At 38.9% G+C, this 24095-nt stretch overlaps 1 long non-coding RNA gene across 1 annotated transcript in view; it reads right to left on the bottom strand.

Annotated features, from left to right (window-relative positions):
- Positions 1 to 5245: 5245 nt before the first annotated feature.
- The window catches only part of LOC112470957, an 86738-nt gene continuing 67888 nt past the window's right edge, over positions 5246 to 24095 (bottom strand). The window contains exon 3 of the long non-coding RNA XR_003043095.1: positions 5246 to 5322. This is a non-coding gene — a long non-coding RNA (uncharacterized LOC112470957). The remainder of the gene's footprint in view (positions 5323 to 24095) is intronic.

Below are 24095 nucleotides of genomic sequence, written 5' to 3' on the forward strand. Positions count from 1 at the left end.
TTCTCCCATCTATTGAGATTTTCAAAGTATACCACCAGAAAATATTTCCTACTTGAAAGGATTTCATCCCCTGTTATTTTGGCTTTTGATGACTAGGCTTGAAAAAAAAACACTTATAATTCTTAAGTAAACTCTCAGTCCTTCCAAGATTCCAGAACCTAAATACCCCCAGACGCTTCCTCTTAGAGGAACTGGAAGAATAAATTTGTATTTGCCATTCTCTGAAAATGCTGATCACCAGACCAAACTCCTTTGAATAGTTCTTTCAAACTCTAATGCATCTTATCATACTGTGCATCACATTTTCTAGCCAATATTATTAAATTTTTGTTTATTCTTATTTACTTCATTTTCTTCTAATTCTACATTTTCTCCATTTTATTTTGTACATTGTGGCACACTCCTTTTCTGTCTATTCACTTCCTATACTTTTTCTTTCATTTGTTTCCTTCTTTCTATGATACATAAGATCCCTGCCTCTCCCTTGGTCCTTCCCATCTCAGTAAATAGCTAAAACAACTGCCCAGAGGCTCAACCCATAAAAGAAGGACTCATCCTTGATTTCTCCTTTTCTCTCAGAGCCAACATCCAGTTCATTAATATGGCCTGCTGAATTTGCCTTCGAAACATTTCCTGAATTCATTTACACCTATTTCCTTTGCCCCACTACCTTGTTCCAAGACATTATCTTTACAATGACCTTCTAACTGATCTCTCTGCTTCCACATTTATTCTTCTATAATCTAGTCTTCACAAAGCAGTTGGAATGATCTTTTCCAATATATATGTATTATGTTATACTCCCATGTATAAACTAACCAATAGCTTCCCTTGAGACTTAGAATGAAATCAAAATTTCTTAGAACACCTTACTATGGCTCTGAAGGATCTACCCTGTGTCTGCCTTCCAATCTTATCTTCTGGATTCATTTCCTATCATTCTCCCACTCTAGCACACTGGCCTTTCCTTGGCACTTTAAATTGCCAACTTTCTTCTTACCTTAAGACAGTTGCATTAGCTGGTCTCTGCCTGAAACAGCATTCTCCCAAAACTCCGAATGGCCAACTCATTTTGACCTCCAAGTCTATGTCACTTTGGAGAGGATTTCCCTGATCACTCAAATTAATACAGCTCTCAAGTCATTTTGGATTCCATCTCCCTAACATATATTTTTATAGTATTTTTCATATCTAATGTTTGCTGGTTTTATTTTTTGCTTATTGTCTGCCCCTCTACAGTAGAATATTAGTCTCATTAGAGCAAGAACTTTGTCTGTCTTATTTACAACTACATCCCCAACACTGAACTGTGATGAGCACACAGTAGGTGCTAAATTAATATTTTTTGAAGGAAAAAGCAAGTAACCCTTTCCAAATGTTTTCTTCTTCTAATCCGAAGGTTGGAGATGGGAAGGAGAATAAATTGATTCCTTAGGGTAAATGTCCCTCACCTCAATCAGAGAGATGAAGTCACTCTCTTGAAACAGAATAGGAAGGGAAATAAAGTTAAAATTGATTTAGCAATTTCTCTGTGTTTGACTGGCTCTGTGTTTAATTCTCCGAATGCATCATGGAACATGTTTGGGGACCTAGGACTTGAATCTCAGGAAAACTTCAGAGTTGGGTAGCAACACTTGTGGTTTTGGAGAATATTAATTTCATTTATTGAGCACCTACTACCTACCAGATATTGTAACATGACTTTTCACCCTAGGTATTATCTCCATTATATAGGTGAAGAAATTGAGATAGAGAACTCAAGTAAGGTGTTCAAGGTCACAGAATAGACAGGTAGCTTTTTGGATATAATAAAGATACAGAGCCAGTCCTTTAACTGCCTCAAAATCCTTTAATGCCTCTTAAATGCCTGGAAGAGCAATAATAAATGTCTTGATCATCATAGTTTACATTTCTGTGCCAAGTACTTTATAATCATTATTCTGTACAATCGTAAGTATAGGTCTGTGTTTTTTAACACTCTTGACCATTTCGAAAGAAAGCAGAAGCTCAGAGCAGAGGTTCTCGAATTTTGGCATGTACCAGAATCACCTGGAAGGCTTTTTAAAATCTAGAGTGCTGGGACGCATCCCCAGAATTTCCAATTCAGTATGTTTGTGGTAGAGCCCCACAATTTGCATGAACCACACTTTAAGAACTACTGGCTTACAAGAATTACATAGCATTTTTAAGACTCCAACCCTTCAAAGAGTCTATTTACACCCTAAGCCTTACTGCTCTTAACTTTCGAAGGGGAGTGCCTGCCCACTCATAACCAGGGTATGCTCCCACTGGGCCACAAGAGCCAATTGCTATCAACTCCTCACAATTCATATCAGCGATGCCACATTGATAGCTTCAAATCAGCTATGGTGGGAGTATTTACACCATGGAAATTGGGAAACACCAAATCAAGGTTGGTTGGTTTGTTTCCAGGAAGCCAGTTATTAAACTTTCACCAGTACATCACTGGGCAAGACCATGCCTACAAATTTCTCTGCTCACTCTCTATCCTCTTGGAAAGAATTCATCAGTGACCTGTGACCGCTGACCACAACTGTGACTAGGACGGTGGCACCCATTTAGTCATAACAGTTTTTAATAGCACATTCTCACGTAAGTCCATTTACTTTCCTCAGTTTTTCTTTAAGAATTGATCAATTTCAATGTAAAATTACTCCCCTGGAAATGATGGGCACAAGCCAGCCCCACCATGTGTTCTAGGGAGCTGCAAACTTCTGTAAAGTCACCTCACCCATTCCATGCCTTCATTTATATTTCTAACAAGTATTTTTGAGCCCCTTTTTGCCAGGTGCTAGATTAGGCAAAGGGGAGAAGATCATGGTAGGTTCTGGCCTCGAGAAGCAAATAGTCTCTCAGGTAGGCTTGAGAAAGAACGATTCCAAATTTTTAGACAAAGGAAAATCTAAAAGGAAACTTTATCTGGGAATTCTGATTAGGGCTCATATTTTTTAAGAATAACACATTCATATACATCATACAAAATTCTAAAGCTACAGAAGGATGCACAATAATTCTCTCTCACACCTCTGTCTTTCAATCACTTCTGGAAGAAAATATTACTTCAATTTTTTGTGTGTATCCAAAGACATTGTATGCACATGCAAACAAATACATTTTTTTTTCTTTTTTGTACTAATGATAAATTACAACACAAACTATTCTGCACCATGCATTTTTTCCATAACAATATATCTAGGGCATTATTTTACACCAGTGCATAAAGGAAAATCTGCCTCATTCATTTTAACCACTGTATGATTTTGTGTGTTGCACCATAATGTATTTATCCAGTGCCCCATTAATAGTCATTTGGAATTGCTCCAACCTTTTGCAGTTACAAATAGTGCCGCAATGAATAACTTTGTGTATTCATCAGTTCACCCATGGGTGATATTTCTGTAGGATAAATTATTAGAAGTAGAATTCTAGGTCAAAGGACATTTGCCATTTTTGTAGCCAGTACCAAATTGTCCCTCAAATTGCTTGGTCCTATTTACAAGGCCACTATAATGTGTGAGAGTTCCAGTTTCTTCACATCTTTTTGACCAAGTATAATATGAAACATTTAGGTGTTTGCTAATCTGAGAAGTGAAAACTATCTTATAGTTTTAATATGTATATTTATTATTATGGATGAGTTCGAGTGGCTTTTTATGCATGCAAGATTAATTTGTTTCATAATTTTCCTTTTAGTGAACTACCTGATCATATCTTTTGTCCATTTTTCTTTTAGGTGTTGTTCTATTCTTATTAATATGTAGCCACTCTTTATATATTATAGAAATCTCCCCTTTATCTGATGTAAATTATAATTTTTTCTGTATGCTTATTAGAAACTGAGGGAAAAAAAACAGATAACCACAGGAACTTTCTCCTTTAGCCAATAACTACCCCCTATACTTAAATACATTTGAGATGAATAAGAGACTTTGTGTCCAGAAGCCACAGATAATATTAAAAGTATATGTCTCCATTGAAACAACAGTTCTGTAAAATTGTGGCAATAGGCAAAAGCTCTGACCAGAGTACTTGACAGTAACATGTAGAATCTCACTCCTGAACTAAACAAGGAAAAGAATCTCTGAGTGCTAGACCAGAGAAGTGATAGATAGGGAGCAGCTTTAACCCATCCTCTCAGCAAATGTCAGAGTGGATTGCTAGAATGGTCTTGGGAAACTTTCTCACTTGTTTATTTTCAAATGCCTTTGAGAGCCCATGAGAGGGAGCTAGATAAGAATAGACAGGGTTAGAGATGGTGAATCCACTAGCCATGGGGGGCTCACATGAATCTTTAAAGAGACTTCCACCCCTATTCTCAACCCTATCAAGACATTTGCCAACTGGAAAAGAGGATAGCATGAATTATCTCCACATATGTCTCTGAATTTCTGGGCTTAGTTTTGATGGCAGCTTTCTTTTATGATTCGACAAATATGTTTCCCACAAATAAGCAACTTTCTGCTTCAGCACAGGTTTGCCAGCTCTGAGCTAGTGCCAGAGCTGTCTGGGCTGTCCTTTACTCCAAATTAATGTTTACTTTAGTACTATTTTCAGAAAGTGGGGGTTGCTCTTGTTTATTTCTGACAATCAAGTTTTACAAAGACTTCTGGCTAAGAAAACACCTTATAAGCCTCAAAATTCCAAAGAGGCTCAGTAAAACCTGAAGGAGAGAAGATAAAGCTCTCGATAGGTGCCAATGTACTGGGGCTCTGATCATCAGAGCAGCATAAAATCCACATTTCAAGGGACTGAGAGATGGAATTCCTCAATCTCTGAAAAATGGTCAGGAGACAGCATCTTCTGGGAAAACTGGCAATCAAACCCCTTGCTGCTATGGAGAACATCTGAAAGTATATGCATTGATCTACAATTTCATGGCTCTTCCTGCACCCTGCCACAAAGTAACATCTCCAAAAATACAAATGGAAAGAAATGATAGGCCGACCTTATGTTGTGCAAAAGCCAAGATGGAACTTATAACGACCTTGATACCCCAAAGGCAAGCATAACTCTCAATTTCATGAAGACCGGATAATATTTCCTGTTTCTTTTTCTTCTCCCGTAGTTCCCACAAGGCTTAGTACACAGTAGGTGTTCAGTGGGCAAGAATGACCAAGAAGGCCCTTCCACAAAATGCCCCAAATGGTTCCAGCAACATTTTCCTCTCTTCTGTACTCCTAGCCATGTCTTGCCCATTCCTTAAGTATCATCATGATTAGCTTACCTTTAAGAAGTCTTCTTTGCTGTTTTTTAGTCTTCATTGATCTCACTCTGTGCTCTTCCCACTTCTTGCACCAGGGTCTGAACAAATTCAGCAGTTAATATAGTTCATTTTGTGTAATAATTGACTTCTTTATTTCTGTGTTAATCTTGATGTCACAGCTACATAAGAAGCTCTCTAAGCAAAAGAATATTTATATTTATGTATCCCTGACAGCAGGTAGAAAAAATGAATTTTGGAGCTTCATGTTCCAGGTTTCTCATGTTCTTCCCTCTGCCTGAAACATCTCCTTCCATCATCTTTCAGGCCATAGCTCAGCAATATCTCCCATTAGGGAGGCTCCTCTGAGGCCCAGTATGTATCTCTATGACTATATGGTGATTGCTGCCACATTAATTATACTATCTATCTATTAGTGAGTAATAGCTGCACACAAATCTCCCCCAAACTCAGTGGCTTAAAACATTAGTCCATTTCACTGTGCCTAGCTGTGCTTGCTCATGCAACTGTGATCAGCTATGTGGGCACTAGCTGGTCTAGGATGGTCTTAGTGGGGCTGACTTGGCTCTGGTCCATGTGCCTCTGGTCTCCATCCCCCAGCATGCTATCCTGAGCTTGTTCACAAAGGAGTAAGGAGTCGAGAGTCAGAGCTGACACAATGACAGGTAACAATAACAGGACAAAACTGGCACAGAGCAGTCTTATTTGTTAGATGCATATATGAATTAATTAACTAATAGCACTGAAAGGAAAGGAGAGGAGAGATGAAAACTCTCATGACTGAGTACCTATGAATAGTTGAATATTTTATTTAATCCTCCCAATATATTTCATTGGTTGCAGAAGTAGTATCAGGACTCTTGCCACTGGTACTGTCAACTTTAAAGTTGGTTTTCTATATGCCAGGCACTATTCTAATTGTTTTCTGTGAATTAGTCAATAAATTGCTACACAAACAATATGCGGTAGGTATTGTTATTGTTCTATATTCCAATATACAGATAAGAAAACTAAGATGCAGAGAAATTAAGTTACCACCACAACTTCATTGCTCAGAAAAGCAGAGGTGGTTTCGAATCCACCCACTCTGGCTCAAGTCAAATATTTCAATCACTACATCATATATTATCTCAGGATGTGTTGTTTACAATCTTTCCCCATCCTGGCTACTAGAAGAGCTTTCTACTTCACTAGGGTTGTCCAATACAGTAGCTGCTAGCCACATGAGGCTATTTAGATTTGAGCTGAAACTTAATGAAATTAAAGATTTAGTCCTTCAGTCACACTAACCACATTTCGAATGCTCCATAGTCCTAGGTGGCTAGTGTCTACTAACCAGGATTGTGCAGAGAACATCTCCTTCATCACAAAAAGTTCTATTGGACAGCACTGCTCTAGAGTATTCCACTCTCAGAGAATTTCCCTGAGGTCACAGGGAGAAGTAAACCTGATGAGGATGCAGTTAAGATCAAAATAGAATATACTGTCGTATATCCATGTACCAGCTATGTGGGAAATGGACAACTTGAGTCTTAGGGACCTTGAAAGTAAATATGATCATGTGGGGGGCACTGAAGCACTGCAAGTTGTTTCTCTAATGAATATGACTTGTGTTTGCTATTTTGTTAAAATGCAGAATTCATGCAAGCACATGAATTATCCAGTTTTCCTAAACCCATGTGATTTGTTTTCTAAGGAGCCCTATGCCTTGGTCCCCCCATTCTCAATTTTCTAAATGTAAACACCTATACAGCAAGGTAGAGAGGAGCATATTATCAGTATAGAGAAGATCTCCAAACAAGGTGGGGGAGGGGGGCGGAGAATATAAAGAAGATCCGTGAGAAAACTTTTCTAGAAGAAAAGTGGGAGGAGCCAGAGAGCAAGATCAAGGGGACTTTTAGAACATCTGACTTGCAGATTTACAGAGCTGGCCTAGCCTTCTTGCTTCTCTAAATTTCACTTTGAATTTTATGTTAAATAATTCCAAACAGCTGAGGAAATTTCAGCTACGCTATCTGAATATTGCTGTTTTCACTCATCTGCTTTATACCCCTTTATTTAAATCCCATGGTTGCTCTACAAATTTGATTAAGGTTTTCCTAAAAGCTTACATGGTATTGAAAGTTGATAACAACAGCTGATACTCAGAAGTTTGCCTTTCTTTGCACCTTTTTTGCAACTTCCCAACAGCATTCTGAGAGCAAGCACCACCTAGCCAATAGATGACCCCCTTCTTTCTGCATCTGGGCATTTCCAAGAGTCCTCAACTACTGAGGAATTACAGTGAGAGCCCTTGGGGTCACCCTTGAAGAGTTATCCTTTTAATGTCTCAAAAATCAATCTTTCATGTTCTGGAAAATAAACAAAATTAGGACAAAGCACATGCCATCATATAGAGGTTGACTTCACTATCACCCTCTTTTATTGTAAAGTCTGCTAAAAAGTGCCCTATGTTTTATGGTTTGCAAAATATGATGAGTTTCCACAAACTAAACTTTAACCCACTAATGGCATAGTTAAATAATCTGATATAATTTTTTAGTGCAATTCAGCCCGTTGTCTTTTCTCTTCCTCTTAGGAGAATATAGTTAGACCTGAACTCAGATGGTAAGAATGTAAAATCTGTTTTAAAAAAAGAATAGAATCTTGAGGGGAGATGTACTACTAATTTTAGAGCACTGCTCAAATGCACTTTAACAGGTTTACAAAGTCTTTGTGGTTAGATTCCCCACTTTTTCCATCAAGATGGTCATTTAATGCCTGTCATATTTTCACTTAATACTATAAGCCCGATACATCCAGGCACATCTACAATCTCAGCTTTATCAAAAAAGCTTGAGAGGAATATGATCAGTGGCAAAGATTAAGGGGGCTTTGCAAACGGAGGAAAGCATATTGGCATATTCCATGTTAATTGCTAATCAGTTTCAGCCAATATGGTACTGTGACAAGGCAGCAGGCCTTATCTAACATGAAGAGGAAAGTCATGCTTTTCTGGGGTACAATATGTCTAAACAGAAGAATAACCCAACAACCCCAGGTGACTAATTTCTCTATAAATATAATATTGACATAATAGAGGCCTTTTTAATGGGATTATAACTACCCAGACAGCTGCTCTGCTAGTTGAGGAGAACATGGTTGACAAAAAAGATTTAAAGGAAAGAATAGAGGAAAATAGCAAACCTCCAGCCAGGCACACTTAAATGACCTCATTGCTTCAAAATAATAGGATCACGTTGCTGATACAAAAAGAAAAGCCAATACGCTTAAAGCAATCTCTTTTTGCACGCTCATCACCATTTCTCTCCCACTGTTCAACTGAGAAGCCCCCATTTCCCTGTGCCAGAAGCAGGCCTTCCAAAGCAAAGGCCACAATGTCTACTACAGTGTTCTTTAAAGGAATTATGTTTGGATTTAAAAGGTCTCTAAAGTGGATATGTTCCTTGCTTCTACAGCCAGGCTAACTTTTATAATTTATATAAAACTTTTCAAGTTTTCTTCAAAAAAAGCCATTCTCTCAGATGTCCACTTTTCAAAGAAAAAAAATAAGCATATAAAACAACTGATCGAGGCAAAGAAAATTGTCTTAAAATTCATTTCCACAATTAAATCACACTCTAAGTTAAGAATAAAGGCAAAATATAATGGTAGTATCCTTTTATTGTTGTCCATTAAGAAAAAAGTGATGAAAAATATATGGTATTGTCTACATTCTTTTAAGGTTCACAGAAAAGAATGCCTTTAGATAAGACTTGAGAAAACATAGAGTCAAATCCATGACTTAAGTTTCCTTATATTTATCCAAAGTGTCTAGTGACTTACACACATAAGGCACTTATACATTCATTCATTGGATAACTAGAAATGTAGTGGAAAATGAAACAAAGTACATTTCTGCCCTTAGGAGCTCACATTTTAGTGAGAGGATGACTTAGATTGGGACCCCGTGGAGCAGAACCTGAGATGGGGATTCTTGTGCATGTGATTCATAAGGGAGGACTCTCAGGTGAAATCTATAAGAAAGTGAGGACACAGAACACAGCGTAGGGCAGAGGAAGGAGTTTAGGAAGGTTATGGTTTCAGCTGATTCCACTGTGAACTCTGGATGCGAGAGGTACCACCCCACCAAACCACCAATACTATTCCTATTCCTCCAAAGTTAAAAGTGATTAAAAAAAAAAAAAAAGCAAACTTTTAAAATCTCAAGGCTTAATAAAATAGCAGAGTTGGGGGGTTGTTTTGTTTTGTTCTTGCTCATATAATTGTTCAACGCAGGTATTTTTGATCAGGTAGCTTTTCTTCAAACCCTCACTCAGAGACTTAGACTCCTATCTTGTTCCTTCACTGCCTTCAAACACACAGCTTCCTTGGTGGAAAGAACAGACATGGAAACCCAACAGAGATGCTCCTGGGAGCTTTCAAGGGCCTGGAAGAAATACACATCACTGCTATCCTATCCACAGTGGAATTCTTTAGAGAGAACAAACAAAGTATCAGAGAATTTAAGAGCTATGGCCAAAATCGCAACAACTAATAAGTAATGTAAGTAAAACTTCAACCCAGAATTTTCAAGTCCTGAATTGGGACCTTTCACTGTATTGCAAGACCTCTCGTATCAAATGTGAAATTTTGTGGAAGAGTATAAATCACTGCCTAGATGTAAGGTAGAATTTTTCTTGTTGCATACCTATTGAGAAAACAAACATCTCTTCCAAAAGGAATGTTTGCAAGCTGGAGCAATCAAATGACAAGTAGGATCATAATAAAAGTAGACTGAGTCAGAAATCTTGCATAGAAGCCCTGAGATAGGTTGGCTCAGTGGTTCTCAACCTAGCTGCACATTAATATCACATGGGGAACTTTTTAAAAATGCTGATGCCTGAGTCCCACTCTAGATGAGGTAAATCTGTGGGGGTAGGGCCAGGGCATCAGTATTTTTTTGTTTTGTAAACGATTCTCTCATACAGCCAAATTTGAGAACCACTGGTTCTCACATTTGGATCTTCACAAAGACTTGTTGGAGAGTGAAGGGCCCCCCTTAAAGAAGGTAGGGGCCTGAAACAGGCAAATAAGAGGTTTGAGATAGAAGAACATCTGGACGCTGATGGGAACAGACACATGAAACCCCCACAAAAACTGGGACAAAGCTGTGCCTCCATATACTTTCTCTTGCTATGTCCCACTTGCTGGAGTCATTCCTAGAACCATCGCAGGCCTGGGTCTTCCTTGGGAAGGTCTTACATAAATTGTTTCTAAGCTGCCATCACCATTCTGAGTGAGGGTCTTCAGGACAGGAAGCCAGAGCTCAAGAATGTTGTTAACTGCTGTGAAGGAGCGAGAAGTTCACAGGTAAGATAAGAATCACCCCCATTTATTGGGCACGCACTATCTCTCAAGCATTGAGCAAAAGGCTTCAAATGCATTATCTCATTTAACCCCTTCACAATGCTGTGAAGTAGGTATTATGACACCATTTTACAGAATAAAAAACTGAGGCCAAAAGTAATTAGATAACCTGGCTCGAGCCATCCAGCTAATAAGCAGAAAAGCCTGGTTTCAAATTTAGACTACCCACTTTCTGAGTCCCTGTAGCTAACCAAAATGGTAGCTAGATGTAGGGACCTACTCAGTGTTTTCACCCCAACCGCCCTTCAGTGTTGTAATCCTATAATAAAGGACAGGGAGCAAAAAAATTGTGAAATTGTTTTTAATAAAACTTCCAGTGATTAGAAAGACCAAATGTTGCACAAATTCATAATATCAGAAAACCAAAAGTAAAATTATAATAGATTCTTTAAAAAGTCAATTGCAATAATTCTTCTGGTCCACTTAAACCCAAAGCAATCGGGGCTTTATAAAAAGCTACATAAAATATGAAAGAAGGGCATAGTATAGTGCCCTAGGAATTTTATTGTTGTCATTTTTTCTTTTAAGAAGACAGTGGAAACCATAGGCCCAGAGCCGACCTTGGCAAAAAAAAAAAAAAAAAAAAAAAAAAAGGACATACACATACTTCCAGCTTAGGAAATTTAAGCTCCATAAAAGAAGGCAAGACATTCTGAGTCCAAGAAGCATTTTTCTTTTTTTTTCTTTTTTCTTTCTTTTCTTTTTTTTTTTGCATTTTTCTTTTTAATATATAAAAAAAGACTCAAAATATTGGGTTCTTTCTATGGAGAAAAGGAAGTCCTATGTGTCTGAAAGAAAGCTGACTTAACCAAGACTCATCTGTGAAGAGCTTTATTAATCAGAGATCTAAGGGACTCCATAGTCTACGCTCCAACAAACCAAACCAATTATATGTATATTTATTTTAATGAACTATATATAAGCTAACCAAGTGTGGTAGACAGGTTGTAAAAATGGCCTCAATTCTACGCCATTCCCTGGATCTCTGCTGTTGGCTGTATAAGAGTGCAGTGCCTGCCTCTTGTCTCTAGATTCAGCCATGTGATTTGTTTTGGTCAATTAAATATCAGCAGAGGTGATGTGAGCTGGGGCTTGAAATGCACTTGCATGTTTCCACTTAGTCTCTTGCTCTTCTATTTTATATGTGAGCATGCCCGGACTAGATTGCTTAAGGGACAGACATATGGAACAGATGTTACTTGTACCAGTGAAGATTGTAGACATGTGAGGGAGTCCAGCCAAGATCAGCAAGGCTACTCAACTGAATCAAAACTGATAATAGATATAGGAATGAGCCTGACCAAGCCCAGCTCAGATCAGCAGAACCACCCAGCCAAACCACAGATTTGTGAACAAAAATATTTATTGCCATATGCATTTCAGGCTCCATGGTTACTCATTATGGTGCATTATTGTGGCAATGGGTAACTGATTCATAAAGTAATAAAGATTACATATGGTAACCATTTCTAGGTACTATACAGATGCTACCATCATCATATCTTTTCAATAAAAGGTATCCCAACACACACACACACACACACACACACACGGCGTTTCCCTTAACCCTGATTCTCTGAACCTCTTGGGTTATTTTGAAAATCAAAAAATTTGCTTTGTGAGTTCTGACAATTCAGCTATCACTCATAGCCATATCTACCTGAAAGTAGTACGTTCTATATTCCAGGGTTTACAGAAGACTTGAGCTTTAATTTATATCTTCCTTCTCCACACAACTGGTAGCTGAACTTTTTCGCAGTACAGGCACAGAGTAGGCACTAATAAATATTACTTGAATGAATGAATGAATGAATGAATGAAGTTAAAAAGTAAAAATGACCTTAAATGAAGGTAAATTTAAAGATCTACTGGTCTCTTTTGGTTGTAAGTGACGAAAACCACATGTTAAACTGGCTTTGACAAAAACAGGTATGCAAATGGCTAATGTACTAAAAAATTCCATGGGTAGTTGAATCCAAGAATTCAAATAATGCCATCGCATCAGCACCTGGTTTCTCCTTGGATCTTTGACCTGCTTTCTACTTTGTTTCTTTTTTCTAGTTTTGAGTGGTATGCTGGAAGCTACAGTTTTAACATCCTTCCAGCAAAAAAGAGAGGGTGTCTTTCTCCAACAGTCCCAGAAAAGCCTTGATTGGATCTCCTTGACTCTGACTGTATCATATGCCCATCCCTGGTTGGGGAAATGCAATGTCTTAATGAGTCAGGCCTGGAGGATAGCAGAGGTGGGAGATGTGAATGGAGGATAATTCCACTGGAAAAAAGTGAGGGTCTGGGTTCAAAAATAAAAAATCGGGTTTAGAGTAAATTGGTGCTGCATCTACTCAGGTGCCAAGTTAACCAAACTAAACGAGGGAAAGCATGTATGAAATTACAATACACACACACTGTATCTGGTCCCTCTTGTTCCTCACCTACAGTCTCTTCATCTTTCACTACAACATTGCTGCAGCAACAAGATGTATGGACATAATCTGATGGCACCTCACCTTAATTGCATTGCATACCTCTCACTTTATGTCCTAGGGCTTTTTCTGCCACAGTCATGAGGGATGCCAGCAGGAACACAACCAGCCATTCTGGTATATGTGCAAGCCTGGATATGTGAGGGAATTAGCAAGCCATAGGGCATCCTTGTCAATGAGGCATGGGAACCAGTGAATAAATATTCCTTTCTTCTCAGGAGACAAATATACATGGCTTCTGTTGAGTCTGGACTGAACCCCAGTTGCCCACAGCAAGAATCAGCTCAATAATGCACCCTCCCATTGACTTTCCTCCCCTCCTTGTTTCACTCTTCCTGGTCTATTCCTGCTCCCTGGGCTCATTTCCTAAAATAACCTACCTACACCCAAATCTTTGCCTCGAGCTCTGCTTTTCAGTAGAATCTAGGCTGATGCACGTACACACACACGAAGAGACAAGCATATACCCTTAAATGTCTGCAAAAGGCTAAGAAAACACAACAAATGGTTCTTCTCACTATTCTTTCAGCTCGGAATTCCTTTATCCATCTACACTGTTTTCTGCTCATCAGATGCACTTCGATAGCTTTAATCGTTTTACAAGAAAAAACTTCCTTAAGAACTCCCCTCAAAAATTCTCCTCCAGGTCCTGAGAAGGATTCTCTCTCTGATCAAGCACAGAGCTTTGGCGTTATTAAACAGGAAAAAGCAATAGAAGAAGAAGACCAAGAACTGGAAGAGAAGGTTATGTGCAACTTGGACCTTAAAGGATAAATATGCAGAGAAGTGATGTGGAGACAACCTGGGCTGACACATGAAATATGGAAGGCATCACTTATATTAGAGCTGAGTGAGACTATAAATTGATACAATGTTTTAGAAAGCCATTTGACAATATTATCAAGAGCCCTACATTCTTATAGTTTCTTTGATCAGGCAGTTTCATATTTGGGAATCTGTATTAAAGAAATATTCTGGACACAGAAAAAAATCTGATTTTATAATTATCATGCCTATTTACAGCATCATAAATAGCAAAAAAATAGGAAACATTATTTTCTAATAAGAGAATGACAAACAAAATTACAGCCCATTAATGCACTATATTATAAAACCATTTCTCAAAGATTTACAAAAATATAGATGCTTAATATCATATGAAGTAAAAAAGCAGAATACAAAATAATATATGTAATATGATCAAATTATGTAGGAAGAACAGCAATGCATGTATAGAAGTTTGAAGAAATAAACGCTAAGTTGTTAACAGGCATTGTCTTTGATGTAATGGTATAATATTTTTCTATTATATTTTTAATGTTCTACAAGCATATACCTAAGAAGAAATTTTAACTTTTATTATTTATTTTTTTAAATTATTGGTTTTAAAAGTGCATCTATATGGTGAAGACTAAAACTGTATAAAAATATGTCTACCTATGAACATATGTTAGGCAAAACACAAAAATATAAACCGTTCTTGCATTCAGATCCGAGGACCAGAGTGATTTTATTTCTGTTACGGTCCTCTAAATTTTGTTTTTGCAAACCCCTCTACCACCACTATATACATACATAGAGAAATAATGTTGGGGTTGATTTGAAGGTGGCTGGACCCTCCACTCCATAGTGATGAATCTTAAACCCAGAATTGAGTCAAGGCCCTGGAAATCATCAAGACTAAATGCTCACGAATATAAAAGCAAGCAGGATTTCCCTCAAGTCTAAATTAAGCTTGATACAAGGAATTGGGACTTTCATCTCTGATCACTCTCCAAAAATTTAAAAGCATAGGCTTTTTGACTATCAGAACCTGTTACTACACTGCCAGGACCCTCAAGAAGACACACTGAGGGAGAAAAGTCCCAGCGCATGTAAACACACTCTTGTGCATAAACACATGCATTCTCTTAATGGGGTTCAATGGGTTTGGCCACAGCAAGGACATGACCATTTTAGAAATTGCTGGCTTTCTCCCTTTGGACCCAGCTAGGCAGTAGTAGCTACTTTCAATTTCTGGATAATGAAGAGGACCAAAGTTTGCCAACCTAAAGCTGCCTTTTGGGATATTGACTTTTAAGCTGTTTATTAAAAAACAAAAGACTCAGAAAGAACCTTTTACCCCGCCCACTTTCCTGCCTAAGAGATTCAGATGAAAAAAACCTGCTTCAGGAAGGGAACCATAACATAATCACCTTAGCATTAGACAGAAAGACTCAAAGCAGGAGCATGTTTGCTAGATTCCCTCTGTGTATCATTGTATCTGAATTGCTTAGCAAAAATTTTCTTGCCATTCTTAGCAAAAATTCTCTTCCTCAACTATCTGTAAGTCGCTCGTTCTCACTTCTGAAATCTAAAATCTACCCTGCCCCTTTTTTTTCCTTCATCCAAAATGTCATATGTACCCAGTTTTGCCTCGTTGACTTTGAAATTTTTTTTATCTGAATTCCCCTTACCCATGTATTAAAATTTTTATTTTCTCCTGTTGATCTATCTCTGTTAATTTGATTATTAGTCCAGCTAAAAGAACTTAGAAGGTGGAAAAAAAAGTATTATTATTTTTTGGTCCCCACAATAACAAACAAAGTTGAAGTGCTATACTCCAGAGTGAAGGGCTTGAGAGAAAGGAGTTTGGGGTAAGCCAAACTGCCGTTCAATTTACTGAAAGCTTCAAAATATTACCAACTCTCTGTTTGAAATGCGTCAGCAACGGTTCATTTTTTTTTTCCTTTTATCAAAACACATTTAGACTGTGGTGAATGACAACATAAATCTTAAATAGAAAAGATAGAGGGGGGAAAAAAAAAGACCACCCGGGTAGAACATAACTGTAAATGTGTCCATAAAACTATATTTGAATTCTGATCTTATACACAGAAATGCATTTAACCTTCTCAGCAAGACGCTTTCACCAACTTCCAAAGAAAGTGTTACCAATTAAGCTAAAGAAACTTTAAGAGTCAATTTTAATTACACCAAGAGATGCTCCAATCACTTCCCAGCTCCAGTTGAAGTTTTTACTAGAGATGGCTGGAACCAATTTACATGCTTTTATGTTGCGTCTAGACTTTAATAAGCAGTTTAAGCACAGAGCAAGCCGATGCCAGCATCCAGCAGGCTGCAGAGTACCCTGCACAGAGAAATACAATAGCCCTCAGGTTCCCTCCCAGGACTTTCTTGCTGCTATCAGAGAATCTCTCTCTGCTATGTGGTTTCAAAAGCAACAGGATCCAGTCTTTGTGATAAGATTCAGGGCCCTTTTCTTTAACCTACTTCAAGTTTTTCCTCTCCTCCTCAATACCAAATGCCTCATAAGGCCTTTCACTCTAGCCTCTTATTCTTAATAACTGGGAGAAATGGAGATAAATGATTTGGAGACAGGTGCACCTACCAGAACAGAGCAACTGGAGGCAGGAGTCCAGGTGCTGTTAGCTACTAACTGAGTGAGCTTTGGAAATTCAGGTGGTTTCCTTGAGCCTCCATTCCCACATCTGTAAAATGGAATTCCTACATTAAAGGGTTTGTACTGGTGAAACATAATACTTGCCTGCAGTCAGTCAGGCCAGGATTGAAAGGGAAAGACGTTGAGCAAGGTTGAAATTTCCCACAAATTTTCAGCCTCTGCCTGATCCCATGGGGAGCTCTAGAGCAAAAACTATACCTCGGAGTTCATCCCGCATTGAGGCAAAGATGCTATGCTTTCCTAGTCTCACCCCTGACTAAAGATGACCATCTACAGATGACCATCTACAGATGGTCAGGCTGGGGCTGGCAGAGAATGTCAACTCCTAGGCCCTCAAGACTCTCAGTGTGGGTGAGGCAGCTCCGCGTGCCCAGAGGCGACTTTCTGACGGTAACAGGTTCAAGATACTGGCAGAAGCTGGCATAGGTGCGCCTAGCAGGTAAAAGAGCACCATGTGTACCCTACTTTGCAAACTGTGTTGGGGGAAGTATTATACCAATAACAACTACAGTGGATCTTCAATTAACATTGTTTTGTTCAACGTCATTTCACTGTATATGCATCATTTCACTTAAAGTCACGGAACCTACCGATGACGTTAAGTGAGGACACATTGTACTATTAACATGTTTGAGTACCAGGTATCTCTCATGAAGCACTTTACATGTATTAGCTAATAAGCTATGAAGTATGTTCAGTTGCTATCACCATTGCATAGTTGGAAAAACTGAGGCTATGAAGGACAAAGTTAATTACTTACGCATACCCCTAGAGGAAGTAAAATTGGATTAAGAACCTTGTTTTTGTAACTCCAGAGGCCAGAGCCCAAGTTTCTAACTACTGGATTATTGTTTTCTCTGGAACCTCTAAATTAAGAGTCAAATGGCATCCACCTTCACAGGATGCAAGCACATAATGGGAATGCACAAAGCGGGTAGGATTTAGACAAAACTCCAAATGAAACCCTTTGATAAGGCTTATGTAGCCCACAGGCAGACAGTTTGGGACTCTTGAATCTTCCTCATACATTTTATCTTTCTTGTTAATATAAGAGGCTCCATAGAGAATCTGGCCAGCATCAACTTAACTATTTAAGTCTGTGGGGCCCATGTTTCTAATAGTTATATATAGATTAGTTACTTATAGGAAGAAAAAGATGTTCTGCTTCCTTTACCATCAAACACATTAAATGGAATGTGAGTAGTGCCTCCTGGAGTTGTCTGGTGCATCTGCACTTTCGGAGTCTTATTACATTTGAGCAGCATGAACCAGACTATTGAGCTTGGTGGGGCTGCCTTCTCTGGATCTGATACTGACCTAATGACAACAGATATCTTTGGTCATTACTGTATGTCACATAATTACTCTCAAAATTGCTAATTACTAAAATCTACCATTTGCGGACTTATATTTTCAGGGATTTCTATACAAGAGGGCAAAGGTGCAAGTGACAAGTTTTTGACTACATATGTGAAATTGCCATTTTTGAGAGTTTAAAAACAGTTGACTATTGACAAGTTCACATGGTTCAACCTTATAGGTCACTGAGAGAAAAAGAAATAAAAAAATACCTCTTTGGTGAATCAAAAGAGATGTTTTTTGTAAATCTCCATGTTTTTCAAATGGCCGAATGACGTACAACATGAGTAAATAAGTACAGTTGTTTGCTAAAACCAATGCTGTCTTTCACCAGAGTGGGAGATAAATGACAACGAATAAAACTGGAAGTAAATAGTCTAGAAACTTTGGGCCACCCAAACATTTTAGCCAAACAAGAAGAAAAAGAGATTGATTTGCATTTCCTCTAACTGGCCTTACAGAGGTGGTCTTAACTGGTGGATAAATAGACCAAAGGAAGGTGGCAAAAAGAAGAAAAAGAAAGAAATCATAAGCCAGGGTAACTTTCAGACTGGATGACAAATGCTGAATGTACTTTTAAGAATCCAACCCCCTTTCCTCACGCTTGCTGCCGCGGCTTAATATGAATTACATGTATCATAAAAAGCTATATTTCAGCTAATCTGTGCAATTATGAAACTTGAAAACTCAAGATTTAAAAGGCAAAATCACAAGTGTTCCGCTGTCACTAACAACAGTTGTAATCACTAAACCTTGGGGCTGAGAGTGACAGATAGCTTCTATTCCAGGGGATGACAAGTACATTTCTGGGTAGTACCTGCCTAGAACACTGAGTGAAGGAATCTGAGGTCTTGTTTGGGCTGCATGGAACCAGTACCATGATCAATTGTCTATCAAGGACATGGGAGAACTAGTGGTCAAGTATGTTCCACACATTTGTCATCCTGACCTTGGCATTAAGCCTTCTAGGCCTTAGTTTATCTGTACAAGTAGACACTTGAAATATGCTACATCTGAGAATCCCTCTATGTCTACCACTTTGGGATTTTCTTCTAATTAACTGTAAATGTCCTTTTTCCTGATATTCTGTCTCAGGCTCTTGGTTGCCCAAACCTTTTTATCGCAAAGGGAGAGCAGCAGCAGTCCAATAAAAGCCATGCCATTCTTTATTTCTTCACACTTTAAGTTACCATTCTTGCCTTTCTCATACCTCTGCTCAGACCCACTCTATTATGTTGCTTTAATAATGTAATAACAACAGGTGCCCCATATCACACCCTTCAATAATATCACACATTCCCATCTTTCTGAATTTGCTACAGAAAATTCAACACAGTGCCACTGATAAGTCTGTTAACATCATTCCCATTATCTTGGAAGTGACCACTTTTAGGTTATTGAAGACACTAGATGGGATATGTGAGGAGACCTTATGTCTCCTAGCCACATCATATTGCTTAGTTCCTTCCCACAAACACGGCAAAAGTATTAACGTAGGAGCTTCAAATTATTGAGTCTCATAATGCACTTGGCCCTTAGGAACATAAACCCATTTCATTCTTAAAACTATCCCTGAAGTTGAGTATTTGTCCTGGTCAGCATGTGATATGTTTAGCTCTATCATACCTGCAATCCCTGTATTACCAAGGTTCCAACGAGTAAGACCTGGCCCACGCAGAAGGTTCTTTGATGGGTGTTAGATGAAGGAACTATTTGCAAAACTATGATTAGAGTTAAGAGAACCAACCAGAGATGGTGAAGCCCCAAGGATACAGCAAAAGTGAGAAGCCATTACCCTGCAGGTGGGAGAAGAGCACTGTTACTCAAATGCTAGAGGGAGTGGTAGCTATGGTAAGAGGGGCTGATGGACAGAGGCAGGGCACTGCCAAAACCATAGCCAGGTGATGGGTTGCAGGGGGCGAGGAAGAATCAATACCCCAACTTTTCTCTCTTCCATCTTCTGACCTTCTTCCAATGCTTCCCATTAGCTAAACCCAATAGAGCACAGGCAATATAGTTTATAGAGGTCAGTCCCCAGGACACATAGCAAGGCAGAGAAGAATGGAGAATGGATTTGGAGGGGCAAATAGAGATTATCAAGCACAGTCCCCCTACAGAAAAAAAAAAAAATAGCCATGTTTGATGTCACATGATCCTGATGCCCTGGCTACTGCAGATTTTCCAGGGATTAGATCCTGAGCCAAAAGCAACCACCCATAGGTGGAGCCAGCTCTGAAAAAACCTGGACTGAGAACCATCCAATAGGGATTCCCTATTGGATGGTAACCTCTCTATTCAATGAGATCCTCTATTGGTGAGCTTTGTATGTAAGACAAGGACAGGGAGAGAGAGTGATAGAAAGAGTAGAAGAGAAGAAAAAGCCGTGAAGGCAGAAGGGAGACAGGCATACAGAGAGAAGAGGAGATGAAAAGAAACTATTTCGTGAACACGGCAGGGCCTCTTATGAAGGGGCTGCTGTATCCTGCATGGTGATCATTTGCCACATTTCCTTAAGAGCTGTGTCTCTTTAGTAATCCCTGATCTCCAGTGTAACCTGAGCCTGCCTTTGATCCTTACTACCTGAATGACTCCAACCAGCAAAATGCAATTACCCTGATTTTACAGTTAAGCTAATTAAGCAAGGAGAATTAAGAATACACCTGAAGTGACACAGAAAATAAATAAGTACCCACAAAGGAATTCAAATCTGGTTCCATCTGTCCCAGTAACAGAATTGAAGGACAGTTTTCTGATTATCTAAAGAAAATCCCCCAATGATTGTAGAATTTCTGCCACTTCCAGTTGATAAGTGTCCATGCTTTTTTTGTGCGGGGTGAGGGGAGCGGTCTGGAGCTCATGTCCTTTCAAGAGCCATCCATAACGGTCTGTATAACTCAAGGATATTAAGAGTACCACCTCAGTGATATTGGCAGATATTCCTGGCTTAAAAGGCTTTCCGGACTATATGAGAAAGATATTTCACACCAGTTTCCATTCTCTTTCCTAGATCTCTCTAGACCTAAATGTGACTGACACACTTAGAATGCTGTGTGACACTTCTTCCTTAACAAACAATATTTGAACTTAGGAAAGACAGAAACTATTTCCATTGTTTGCATCTTCCATTGCTTCAGCAGGTAGGCATAATGGAACCATACTTATTTAGCAATGTAAGTAACGTAACCATAACAAAGCAATCAGAAGACTGGTGGGCAGCTGAAGAGTGAGAACTGTGTGGAGAAGATGTCAAGATCTACAAGTTTCTGAGATCTTGTGCTTCGTGGAGGCTTTATTCTAAGACAGTGTAAGCATGTGTTCTGTAATTCCCAAATGGTCCCCTTTATGGCCTTGTCATTAATTTGAAGGGAAAGTTCATTTCCACAGGTCAAGCTTCTCAATAAATGTTGAGAACCCAGTTCAGCAATGGAAAAAGCTCTAACATGTTTTTCCACATTCAAACTAGGGCTTCCTTATCGAGTTCATCAAAGTGTTTTTTAAAAATATAAATGTCTTACCAATTTGCCCAGGAAGAATAAATCTTCACAGCCACCTCAAAGGCTTGACAACTTTATCTTCATTGTGTCGAGCTGGGTGGGTCCCCCTGAACTGGGCTTCCTAAAGAGACCCAGCCCTTCTCCAAACAGTCTCCAGGCCTGCCACTCCAGCGAGTGTGATCAAAGGGGGAATAAAGCTAAAATAACAGATTTGTTTCTTGGCTTCTCTCTTAAATACGTTCTGCGTGTTTAAAGCCCTGTAAGGAAACACTCTGGGGCCCTGGATGTGAGAGAGGCACATCTAAACCCTTTCCCAAGAGGAAATCTCTCACCTCGGTGGGGTAAATTAGCTCATTAAGAGCAGCCAGAAGCAGGCAGGAAACCTGGGAAGTAGGAGCTTTAATTCAAAGCACAGAAAATTATAGATTTCTTTACACATTAAAAAAGCATTTATCTTGGCGAAAAATGAAACGACTTTCCAATGATCAACACATGGTTTAAATCTGCTTTGCTAATTTATATCTATCCACCAGTCTGTCTAGCTGCTCAGCTACCAGGAAATTTAATTATATTTAAATAACCTTTATTGTAAACCTACTATGTGCCTGTGGCACATTTATAAATTGCATAAACACAACAAAAATAGGAGGCAGGTGTTTACCTTCTTGTTCAGGAGGTGAGACTCCTGTGTATTAAAGATTGGAATACGTTTGCATTTCACTTCTCAACAAACCAGGCACTGAGCTCGAAAGGGAATAACGCAAAATGGAATGTTGAAAAGTACTGTATTCAGTGGAATCAAGTGTTAAGATGTACAGAGGGAGTAATGGGTCAAAGGGAGGTAGGGAGTTGAAACTTTCTCCGGAAGGTTTCCTAATACAGGGCATGAACTGACTCTGAAGGAGATTAATGTGAAATAGTAGCAAGAGTGGCCTCAAGACCAGGGATCCCCAACCCCCAGGCTGTGGACTGGTACTGGTAAGTGGCTGTTAGGAACCAAGCCGCACAGCAGGAGGTGAGTGACGGGCAAGCAAGCAAATTTTCATCTGTATTTACAGCCACTCCCCAGCATTAGTATCATCACCTCAGCTCCACCTCAGATCATAAGGCATTACATTCTGATAGGAGGACCAGTCGCTGGTGCCAAAATATTGGTGACCTCTGCATTGGCTTTAGTCTCTGGTCTGCTGCTGGGACTTCAAATTATTCCAGTTCTCTGGGCCTTAGTTTCTCACTTAAGAATAAATATATTGGACTCGATTTACTGATTTGTTCACTCATTTATTCAACTATCCATACCAGACAGTCTTGACTTTTTAAGATGCATCCAATGAGCTTGCTTTGACCCGACGCATGAAAAAAAAAGGCCTCTGCTCTCCAAGAGGGGCTCAGATATCCATGATGCCATGACAACCCCTGTTGTTATCTCTTTTTCACTTATCAATCCATCAAGGTTGGTTTAGGGAAACAGGACACAGCATAGGTAAATCTTATTGAAAGAAGGGGTCAATAAAAGTAGAATATGTCAATGGCTTGGCATCTACTGGGTGTATGTGTGATGACAGAATGAGGTGGGGCTGGGAATAAACCTAAATGATGGTGACAAGACTCAAAGGCAATGGAGAGGCTAAAAGGATAGCTGCCATTTTGCTCAGAGTAATCAGGTTTGGCCATTCGCTTGAGGCTAGCGTGCTGCCCTAAACATTGTGGCCAATTGACAAAAGGCCAGGAATAAGAATAGAGAAGCTTAGGATTTAGTCCCAGTTCTATAACTGGGTGACTTTATCTATATTGCTTGAATCCCTTGAACTTTGGTTTCTACATTAGTAAAATTGGGTTGATTAAACGAATGTATATTTTACATATTTACATCTCAAAAAGAATTTGGAGAAATGAATAATAATAATAATATCCATCACACTCAGTATGCTAATTTTCTATCAGTTTTCATGTATTAGTTCTTGGCAGAGTCCATGTGGCTAATTTTATTTCAACATAGTAGCAGCCTCTTTGAAAATGATACCATGTGCAATTAGTTCAAAATTATCTTGTTTTATGAAATTTCAGAAAAATTGTCCATTTGAGAAATTCCACAGCAGTCCTTGGGTGTAAGACCAGTACACCTAATACTACTTATGAAAACGCAATAGAAGGGCAAATTTGAATAGAACATGTTGGCGGGAATGATTTAAACCGCAGTTAAACACCTCCCAGCATCTGCCATGGTTTTGATTAAACAAAATAAGGAGTGTGAACATCTGACAAGTTTACGGCACATGCTCCTCCTGTTTGACACGTCTATCCAGTCCCTTGACTCTGTTCCAATTTGAGACAAACATCATGAGGTTTATAGAAAACTTCCTTCTGTGCTGACCCACAACCTAAACCAAAGGTCAAAATCACTTAAGTGTCTTCAAAACGAAATGGTTGTGATACAAGCCAGCAATGTGGTGTGGATAGAAGCCCATGCAATTCCTTTGTAAGTTGCAGAGTTAAGTAAACACTATGAAAGCCTGCTATTGTTTACTCTGATACCATAGTCAACACTTTGGAATCATTAGCTTCAGGCCCTTGGGTAAAGCAGTTTTTTAACTCTCTATTTCACAGTCAAGGTCGATTTTTTCTATAGCCAGCAGATTCATATC

Source organism: Pteropus alecto, unplaced genomic scaffold (genome assembly GCF_000325575.1).
Source record: "Pteropus alecto unplaced genomic scaffold, ASM32557v1 scaffold45, whole genome shotgun sequence".
NCBI lineage: Eukaryota > Metazoa > Chordata > Mammalia > Chiroptera > Pteropodidae > Pteropus > Pteropus alecto.